The sequence below is a fragment of the Pogoniulus pusillus genome, chromosome 43, assembly GCF_015220805.1.
Source record: "Pogoniulus pusillus isolate bPogPus1 chromosome 43, bPogPus1.pri, whole genome shotgun sequence".
NCBI lineage: Eukaryota > Metazoa > Chordata > Aves > Piciformes > Lybiidae > Pogoniulus > Pogoniulus pusillus.
The window spans coordinates 1,200,822-1,209,822 of record NC_087306.1 but is presented as its reverse complement, the minus strand read 5'-3'; the positions used below and the strand labels follow the sequence as shown (position 1 = coordinate 1,209,822).

At 69.5% G+C, this 9,001-nt stretch overlaps 1 protein-coding gene across 1 annotated transcript in view; it reads left to right on the top strand.

Annotated features, from left to right (window-relative positions):
• Positions 1 to 3,515: 3,515 nt before the first annotated feature.
• The window catches only part of POGZ (pogo transposable element derived with ZNF domain), a 55,502-nt gene continuing 50,016 nt past the window's right edge, over positions 3,516 to 9,001 (top strand). The window contains exon 1 of the mRNA XM_064176036.1: positions 3,516 to 3,875. The gene's annotated coding sequence lies outside the window, so the exon portion shown is untranslated. The remainder of the gene's footprint in view (positions 3,876 to 9,001) is intronic.

Here is a 9,001-nt window from a genome sequence, read left to right as displayed (position 1 = left end):
ATTCAGCAGGCCTGGAAGGGACCTTCAGGCTCCTCCAGCTGCAGCCCTGCCATGCCCAGGGACACCTCCCCCAGCCCAGGCTGCTCAAGGACTCCTCCCAGCTGGCCTGGAGCACCTCCAGGCAGGAGGCAGCCACAGCCTCCCCGGGCAGCCTGTGCCAGGCTCTGCCCACCCTCCCTGGCAGGGATTTCCTCCTTCTCCCCAGCTGCCCTTGCCCAGCCTCAAGCCCTTCCCCTTCCCTCCAGCCTCTCCCAACCCCTCTCTGGAGCCAAACACCAACCACCAGATGTTGGGAAGGGAAACCTCAGCTGGGCCTCGACAAGACAAACAAAAGGCAGTGATTAAAAGTCAGACACTTTTACAGCCACAACAGCTTCCTGCCGAGCAGCATCTTGAGCCTGGGCCAAATCCCAGGCTCCTGGAGGCTCCAGAGCTATTTTTAGCAAGGCCTCCCCCTGGGGAGGTTTCCTCAGCAGCAGCCTGGCAGTCAGTAGCTGACCTGCTGCTGCTCAGCTTTGCCACCCGCTCAGGACCTGTGTCAGCAGCTGTCAGGACACATTTCCTGGGGTTCAGTGGGGGCTGAGAGGGTTTGTTTGGAGTCCTGCTCCATGCCTTGGCTGTGCTCTCCAGCCTGGAGCAGACACCTGCAGGAGCTGGACCAGGAGAGCTTTCAGCATCCACTCCAATGCTTGGAGTCCCCCCCAAGGGAGATGCTGAGGTTTGCTCTGCCTCAGCCTGTCCCTGGGGGCCCAACCTCAGAGAGGAGCTTCCAGTCAGGAGAGGACCTCTGGGGGCATCCCCTGCAACACCAACCCCAGCATGGGCACAGGGCTCTGGAGCAGCTCCAGCCATGGGCACTGCAGCAGCTCCCTGGGCAGCCTGGGCCAGGCCCTGACCACTCCTGCAGGGCACAAATGGTTCCTCGTGGCCAACCTGAGCCTGCCCCGGGGCAGCCTGAGGGCATCTCCTCTGGGCTGGCACTGCCCAACCCCCACCTGCCTGCAGCCTCCTGCCAGGGAGCTGTAGAGACCAACGAGGCCTTCCTCAGGCTCCTCTTCCTCAGCTGCTCCTCCCCAGCCTCTTCTCCCTGCTCAGAGCTCTCAGCCCAGGGGAGTTCATCACTAAGGACATACCCCATGGGCACTGCCAGGGAGAGCTGTGCCACCCAGGAGCCAGCAGGGAGGTGGCAGCAGCCCAGACAGGTCCCTGAGGACATGCAGCATCTTCAGCACCTCTCTGCCTGCCTTGGTTCTGTTCCAGAGCTTCACAGAATGGGTTGGAAGTGTCCTCACAGCTCCTCCAGCTCCAGCCCCCTGCCGTGCCCAGGGACACCTCCCCCAGGCTGCTCAGGGCCTCACCCAGCCTGGCCTGGGACACCTGCAGGGAGGGGACAGCCACAGCCTCCCTGGGCAGCTGTGCCAGGCTCTGCCCATCCTCACTCTCTACAATTCCTTCCTCCTCTCCCAGCTCAGAGCCATTCTCCCTCCTCCTGCCACTGCCAGTCCTTGCCCAGAGTCCCTGCCCAGCTCTCCTGCAGCCCTTTCAGGCCCTGCCAGGCTGCTCTGAGCTCTCCCTGGAGCCTTCTCTTCCCCAGCCTCAGCAGCCCCAACTCTGCCAGCCTGTGCCCACGGGGGAGGTGCTGCAGCCTCTGCTCATCCTGGTGGCCTCCTCTGGACCCTCCCCAGCAGCTCAGGTCCTTGTGCTGGGGGCTCAGCAGTGGCTGCAGAGCCTCCACAAAGCACAGCAGAGGAGCAGGATCCCCTCCCTCGTTCAGCTCAGAGTGCTGAAACCCCTCAAGTTCCACTCAGGCTCAGTGAAACCTCCCACCCGAGGGGACTGCTCCTGACCACGGCCATGCCCATCCACCTCTGTCCTGGCTGCCAGGAAAGCTCCAGAGAAGCTGGAGGGGGGCAGGGGTGGGGGGGAAGTTGACAGCAGTTTAAATTCTTCACCTCCCTTGGGGGATAAAATCTGTGCCAACCTTTGGGGTGACTCTCCCAGAAGGGACATAAACCAGAGAGAAAAGGAACAGCTTCACCCAAAAAGGCTTCTGAAAGGCTTTGTACCTCCAAAGTCTCCTTCCTGACTGATACCATCTGCTTGTTTGGGGGCAGCAAGATGCATCTGATCATCACTGGCCCTCGGGTGCTGGATGGATGAGCCTCAGGGTCTAACCACAGCTGCTCTCTCCTCACCTCCCCCCGGAGCTAAAGGCGACAGGGCAAAGGGCTGCAGGACTGACTCCTGCCAGCGCTGCTGAGCACTAAACCACCTCGCACCGGGGGCCGAAGGAGGAGGTTGTTAGCTAAGGCTACACCTATAGATGGTAGCATCGAGCCCTCGCCAAGCCGCGGGGCCTGGGGAGCGCAAGATGCAACCAACACTACCAGAAGGTGGCAAATGCCCAAGACACAGCCGAAGCCAAAGGCAGCACAGGCTGCGGGTGGGCGACCTCGGCTGCAGACGCTCTGGCCAGCTGCCTCCTGCCTCGGCCAGGCTGAGGAAGGCTCCGTGGTTCCCTCCAGCAGCCCTGGGGGGGTGGCAGGTTGGGACAACGCAGTCAGAGACCCAGAATGAACCAGGCTGGGAGAGACCTGCAGGATCACCGAGTCCAAGCTACCCCCTGGCCCTAACCCCTGCACTCTTCAGCACCTCTGGGACGGACACTCCACCTCCCCCCGGGCAGCCCCTTCCACCGCCAGGCACTCTGCTGCGGGGAGCTCCTTCCTCACGCCCAGCCTGAGGCTGTGCCCTCTCGTTCTGTGTGCCTCCACCACCCCCCCGGGCAGCCCATGCCAGTGCCAATCACTCTCTCTGCCAACAGCTTCCTCCTCACAGCCAGCCTAGGCCTGCCCCGGCACAGCTCCAGGCTCTGTCCCCTTCTGCTGCTGCTGCTGCCTGCCTGGCGGCAGAGCCCAGCCCCGCCTGGCCACAGCCTCCCTGCAGGCAGCCGCAGACCGCAGCGAGCTCTGCGGTGAGCTCTGCCCTGAGCCTCCTCGCCCCCAGGCCCCACCTGCGGAGACGGCGCCGGGCGGCGGCGGAGCCCTCAAGCAGCGCTAGGCCCCGGGCAGGCCTCGCCGCCACCCCCCCGAGCTCCTACCGCCTCTAGCGGAGACTGAAAGCACCCCAGAGACGCTGCACGCCCTGGGGTGCGGGGGGGGAGCGCGGGGGGCACGCAGGGGCCGGCGGGGGGAGGGGGCCGGGAGGAGGCCGGGAGGGGGCCGGGAGCGGGCCCGGGGGCGCCGCCGCTGCCGCTCCGAGCCTGGAGCGGGGCCGCGGCCGAGGCAGCGCCGGCCCGCGGGTGACGTCACCGCCGCGCCCGCCTATCAGCGCTGCCCTTCAGCCCGGGCGGAAATGACGTCAGCGGTATCCCTCCGCCGGCCGGCGCCGCTCGCGGGGTGTGTGTGTGCGCGCGCGGCTGTGGTGTGCCTGCGCCGGGCGCGCGCTCCTTTGCCTCCCCTCTGCGCGGCGAGGGGGACGTGGAGAGGGGGGGGGGGGGGCGGGGAGCGGGGGGGGGAGGGGGAGGGGGGGAAAGGGAAGAGAAGAGAAGGAGCGGGGGGGGGGGAAGAAGCCCCACGCCAAGCACGGAGCCGCCCCCCGCGCGAGCGTGCGGTGAGCTCGCGGCAACAGAGACCCTTCCTCGCCCTCCTCCTCCTCCCCCCCCCCCCACCTCCTCCTTCCTCCTCCTCCTCCCAGCACCACGCTCGGGGGTCCCGCGGCGGGGGGGGGCTGATGCCACCTGCCCTTCTCCTCCCCTGCCTGTCGCCTCGCCCGGGGAGCGGCGGAGCGAGGGGGCCCCGTTAAGGACGAGCGCCGAGGCGGAGGCGGCAGCGGCGGCAGCAGGGGGAGCGGCGGCGGCGGCGGCGGCGGCGAAGGTGAGGCGCTGCGAGCCCGTTATGTGCGATGGGCACCGGGACGTAACGGGGAGCGGGGGGGGGCTGTGAGCGTGGGGCGCTCGGGGGTGGGGGTCTCCGCCGTGCGCGGGGGGCGCTGGGTGACCGCTGGAACCGGTTCGAACCGCCGGGGTCTGGGGGAGAAGGAGGAGGAGGAGGAGGAGGAGGAGGAGGAGGGGAGATGGTGGTTGTGGAGGGGGGGGGGGCGGCCAGGCCGGAGCGCTCCGTACACAAAGCGGTGGCGGCGGCGGGAGGAGGAGGAGGAGGAGGAGGAGGAGGAGGAGGAGGAGGAGGAGGAGGAGGAGGAGGAGGAGGAGGAGGAGGAGGAGGAGGGGAGGAGGAGGAGGAGGGGGAGAGCGAGGGCGAGAGGCAGGGCTGGGGGCGCCGAGGCGGGGGCCGGGGAGGAGCTGCGGCGCTGCCCCCGCCGGGCGCTGCGAGCGGCGCGGAGCGGAGCGGCGCGGAGGGATCTGCCCCCCCCCCGCGCCGGCGGTGAGGCGGCCCCGGCGGCTCCCTCCGCGGCGTCTCCCTCCGCCGCTCTCCGCCTCCCCTCGGCGGCGCCGCTCAGCGGGACCGACCCCCCCCCCCCCCCCTCCCCAGCCCCCTCCCCTCCCCCGCCGCCGTTCCCCCCCGCCCCGGGGAGGGGGCGGCCGCAGCCTCTCCGCTTCGCCTCCCCCCTCCGCGCCGCCGCCGCCGTGCGGCCATGTTGGGCTCGGGGATTATTTTGTCCTCTCCCTTTTCTTCAGCCGCCACAATGCGGCCGCGGCCGGGCCGGGGCTGCGCCCGGGGGGCGACGGCGGCGCCGGGGCCGGGACAGCCTCGCTGCAGCCTCCCCCCCCGGGCCGCTGTGGCTCTCTGCCCCCTCCCGCACAGTCTCGCCCGAGGGGGGGGGCGCAGGGGTCGGCAGCCTCCCCCCGGCGCTGCCCAGGGGCTGGGGGCTGCTGCCTGCTCCGCTCCTCCGCCTCACCTCCCCCCCCCCGGTGGCAGCAGCGCAGGGAGCCAGCGGAGACCACCCTGGGACCCCGCGGGGACAGCGGCTGGGACCCCTGGGCTGGACCCCCAGAGGGGCAGGGCAGGATTGGGGACCCCTGGGCTGGACCCCCAGAGGGGCAGGGCAGGGTTAGGGTCCCCTGGGCTGGTCCCCCAGAGGGGCAGGGCAGGGTAGGGGTCCCCTGGGCTGGACCCCCAGAGGGGCAGGGCAGGGTAGGGGTCCCCTTGGTTGGACCCCCAGAGGGGCAGGGCAGGGTTAGGGTCCCCTTGGTTGGACCCCCAGAGGGGCAGGGTTGGGGTCCCCTGGGCTGCACCCCCAGAGGGGCAGGGCAGGGTTGGGGTCCCCTGGGCTGCACCCCCAGAGGGGCAGGGCAGGGTTGGGGTCCCCTGGGCTGCACCCCCAGAGGGGCAGGGCAGGGTAGGGGTCCCCTGGGCTGGACCCCCAGAGGGGCAGGGCAGGGTTGGGGTCCCCTGGGCTGCACCCCCAGAGGGGCAGGGCAGGGTAGGGGTCCCCTGGGCTGCACCCCCAGAGGGGCAGGGCAGGGTCGGGGTCCCCTGGGCTGGACCCCCAGAGGGGCAGGGCAGGGTTAGGGTCCCCTGGGCTGGACCCCCAGAGGGGCAGGGCAGGGTTAGGGTCCCCTTGGTTGGACCCCCAGAGGGGCAGGGCAGGGTTAGGGTCCCCTTGGTTGGACCCCCAGAGGGGCAGGGCAGGGTTGGGGTCCCCTGGGCTGCACCCCCAGAGGGGCAGGGCAGGGTTGGGGTCCCCTGGGCTGCACCCCCAGAGGGGCAGGGCAGGGTTGGGGTCCCCTGGGCTGCACCCCCAGAGGGGCAGGGCAGGGTAGGGGTCCCCTGGGCTGGACCCCCAGAGGGGCAGGGCAGGGTTGGGGTCCCCTGGGCTGCACCCCCAGAGGGGCAGGGCAGGGTAGGGGTCCCCTGGGCTGCACCCCCAGAGGGGCAGGGCAGGGTCGGGGTCCCCTGGGCTGGACCCCCAGAGGGGCAGGGCAGGGTGGGGGTCCCCTGGGCTGCACCCCCAGAGGGGCAGGGCAGGGTTGGGGTCCCCTGGGCTGGACCCCCAGAGGGGCAGGGCAGGGTGGGGGTCCCCTGGGCTGCACCCCCAGAGGGCCAGGAGGTGGCTTCGAGGCTGCTCCAGGCCAAGCAGCACCAGAAGCCTCCCTGCAGAGCCCCCCCGAGGCTGCAGGGCTCCAGCTGGAGCTGTTTGCTGTCCCCCAGGCCCCAAGCGGGGCAGGAGCTGGGGGGCAGGGGGTCGGGAGGGGGGCAGGGGGTCGGGGGGGGGGCAGGGGAGGTCTGATGCTGCTTTTTGGGGACTGCCTCACACCTCCCTCTGCTGCCTCAGCAGTTTTGGCTGGCTGCAGTTGGGGTCCCTGCAGCCTCATCTAACCCTCGGGAGGTGTCCCCAAGGCCACCCCCCTGGGGCTGCCTGCCCTGGGGGCCTTGCTCTGGCTGCTCCCTCAGGCTCTGGCTGCCTGGGGGGGGTCTCCTGGTGGGTGTTGAGGGCAGCAGAGGCTGGTTGGGGTTGGAAGGGACCTCCAGAGCTCAGCCACGGGCAGGGGGCAGAGGAGCATCCCCGGGGGGGTTATCTGCACAGCCTCTCCGGGCAGCCTGCTGCAGGCCCCCAGCATCCTCACGCCCTGGAATGGTCTCCCGTGGCTGAGCCCCTCCTGGGCTCCACCTTCTGCCCTTTGCCCTGTCCCAGGACACCACTGCCCAGCCCCTGGCCCCTGCTTCTTGCCCCCCACCCCTCAGATCCTTGCAGACATTGCTCAGGTCCCCTCTCAGCCTTCTCCTCCCCACTCCAAGCAGCCCCCCCAGGGCTCTGAGCCTGCCCCCAGCAGCTCCTCCCTCCCTGCAGCATCCCCACAGCCTGCCCCAGCGCTGAGATGTGCCCAGGCCCACAGCTGCCTGCAGGCTGTGCCAGGGACCCTGCAGCTGCCAGCACTCCACAGCTGGCATCAGGCTGGAAGGGACCCTCAAAGGACCACTTTGGCCAAGCAGGAGACCTCCACCTGGGTCACAGAATCCCAGCCCAGGCTGGAAGGACTCCAGAGATCAGCTCCAGCACTGCCATGCCCAGGGACACCTCCCCCAGCCCAGGCTGCTCAGGGCCTCACCCAGCCTGGCCTGGGACACCCCCAGGGAGGGGACAGCCACAGGCTCCCTGGGCAGCCTGTGCCAGGCTCTGCCCACCCTGGTGCCAGCCTCCTTGCCAGAGCAGCAGCAGCAGCTCTGAGGTGCTCTTTGCCTCCTCCCAGCTGCAGGCTGCTGGGGTTTGGGTGTTGGGCACCCAGCAGGAGGCTCTGGGGACACTCCAAGTGCTCCCCAGGGGCCAGCACTCAGGAGCAGCTCCATGGTGGCTTCAGGAAAGGCTGCACTGGGCTGGGAGGGAGCTGAGAGCTGCTCCAGCTGCAGCCCTGCCGTGCCCAGGGACACCTCCCCCAGCACAGGTCGCTCAGGGCCTCATGCAGCCTGGCACTGGAGCAGCCACAGCCTCCCTGGGCAGCCTGTGCCAGGCTCTGCCCACCCTGCTCTGCCTCAGCTCCAAACCACTGCCCTGGGCCTGCCTCAGGCTCCCTCAGCCAAAGGCTCTCTGCAGCCTCCCTGCAGGCTCCCTCCAGGCCCTGGCACAGCTCTCAGCTGCCCCTGGAGCCTTCTCCCCTGCAGGCTGCACCCCCCCAGCTGCCTGTGCCCACAGCAGAGCTGCTCCAGCCCTGGCAGCGTCTCTGTGGCCTGTGCCCTGCTGCTGGGCATTCTGGGCCTGGCCACCCTGCTCAGGCTGCCCAGGGCCACCCCCTCCAGGTCTGATTTTGGGTGGGCATCTCAGCCACATCTGTGCCACCTGTCCCAGCCTCCCCCCCGGCCGTGCTGGGCAGGCAGAGCTCCTCCTCCTGCCTCCTCCTGCCTCCTCCTGCCTCCTCCTGCCTCCTCCTGCCTCCTCCTGCCTCCTCCTGCCTCCTCCTGCCTCCTCCTGCCTCCTCCTGCCTCCTCCTGCCTCCTCCTGCCTCCTCCTGCCTCCTCCTGCCTCCTCCTGCCTCCTCCTGCCTCCTCCTGCCTCCTCCTGCCTCCTCCTGCCTCCTCCTGCCTCCTCCTGCCTCCTCCTGCCTCCTCCTCAGGGTCCCGAGGCAGAGCCTGAGCTCAGACCAACTTTTGGCCTCTGCAAGCTTCAAGAGAGTCCAAATTCTGCCCCTGCCCCTCCCCCCCCTGCCCTCCCCCAGCCCAAGCGGTTTGTTTGCACCGCGGAGCCTCCCCAGGCAGGTAGGAATCTCTCTAATTAAGTGGTTAATAACAGCGCCTTAATTAGGGAGCTTCACACATCAGAGAGCCTGCAGGAGGGTGCCAGGCCCCACCTGTGCCACTCACCAGCCTGCAGCGTGCCCTGGGAAGGGCACCCAGCCCCAGATGGCACCTCCAGCACCCAGCCAGCACCCAGCCCTGACAGCACCCAGCCCCAGATGGCACCTCCAGCACCCAGCCAGCACCCAGCCCCAGATGGCACCTCCAGCACCCAGACAGCACCCAGCCCTGACAGCACCCAGCCCCAGATGGCACCTCCAGCACCCAGACAGCACCCAGCCCCATCAGCACCCAGCCAGGCACCCCCAGGACCCAGCCAGCACCCAGCCCCAGATGGCACCCCCAGCACCCAGCCAGCACCCAGCCCCAGATGGCACCTCCAGCACCCAGACAGCACCCAGCCCCAGATGGCACCTCCAGCACCCAGCCAGCACCCAGCCCCATCAGCACCCAGCTCCAGCCAGGCACCCTCAGCACCCTGCCCTGTGCCCCATCCAGCACCCCCAGCACTCAGCACCCAGTCCCATCCAGGACCCTCAGCACCCAGCCCCCCCAGCACGCAGCACCCAGCAGGAGGGTGTCCCTTGGCTGCAGGATGGAGCTGCCCAGCTCCTGCCTTCCTCCTGCCTGCTGCTCCTGAAGGTGGTGCTGGGGCCATAGCCAGCGTTGGCACCTTGCTTGCTGTGCTGCTGCCAGGGCTGGCTGGGCATGGGAAGCTGCTGAGGAGCCTGCAGGGCATGAGGGTGGTGAGGGCACTGCAGCAGGCTGGCAGGGAGGTGGTGGAGGCTCCCTCCCTGGAGAGGCTGAAGGCT